An 801-nucleotide genomic window follows, 5' to 3' on the forward strand; every position below is an offset into this window, starting at 1 on the left:
CACATACAGTGTGGAAACCGTGGAGCGGGGTGGTCGTGGCAGTAAATATAGGGTCTGTATAACTTCAATATGGCCCCAACCTCAGGTGGCTCCATGCCCTGAGCAGTGCCTGCGGTGATGTCCGTGGGGGGACATGCCCATCACCTAGGCTGCATTTATGCCGGTGGCACGGGCATGGGCAGAAGGCATTTGCTCCCTGCCGCCGTGTCTCAGCTGGCTTGACGGGCTCTGTTTTTCCCGGTTAATTTTAGCATAATCTCGACTTTTATTTTATTTTTTTTTTTCCCCTCCTCTGTAATCTCTCTTCCCCCATCTGTGGCCGTGCCAGCACAGCCCTGCCACTGCCTGCTTGAGGCCCCCCGAAAGGGCAGCTCTGTGGCTGAGGGCAGTGGCAGAGGGACCCCCGAGAGGGGTGGGAGAGGACACAGGGACAGCCCTGGCTCAGGGGGATCCCCTGGGATTGGCACCTGGAGGCAGGGACCGCGCTGGTCCCCGGCAGAACGGGGCTCGTCCTGCTGGGGGTCCCGGGGTGAGACGAGACAGGCACTCATTCATCTTGGTGGCACTCCCTGCCTGGAGAGGGAACAAGGGACATGTGCCATCCCTTTCAGCTTCCCCTTTGAGCTTCCCCTTTCTTGCAGCCGGGGTGACTTTGCTCCTTCCCTGCTCCCGTCCCGGGGAGGGAGGGCTGGGTCGGGAGCCGCACGTCGCCTGCGTGGGGTTGATGACCCCAAGGGGGACGGGGTGGTGGAGGGGGAGCCTTAGGCGCCCTGGCTGTCCCTTCTGAACCCCTGGCATCCT

General features: G+C 61.7%; 1 protein-coding gene across 1 annotated transcript in view; it reads left to right on the forward strand.

The window, feature by feature from the left end:
* LOC103917177 (guanine nucleotide-binding protein G(i) subunit alpha-2-like) overlaps positions 1–801 on the forward strand; it is a 7,856-nt gene that overhangs the window by 601 nt on the left and 6,454 nt on the right.

This window comes from Pygoscelis adeliae, unplaced genomic scaffold, assembly GCF_000699105.1.
Source record: "Pygoscelis adeliae isolate BGI_AS28 unplaced genomic scaffold, ASM69910v1 Scaffold1265, whole genome shotgun sequence".
Classification (NCBI taxonomy): domain Eukaryota; kingdom Metazoa; phylum Chordata; class Aves; order Sphenisciformes; family Spheniscidae; genus Pygoscelis; species Pygoscelis adeliae.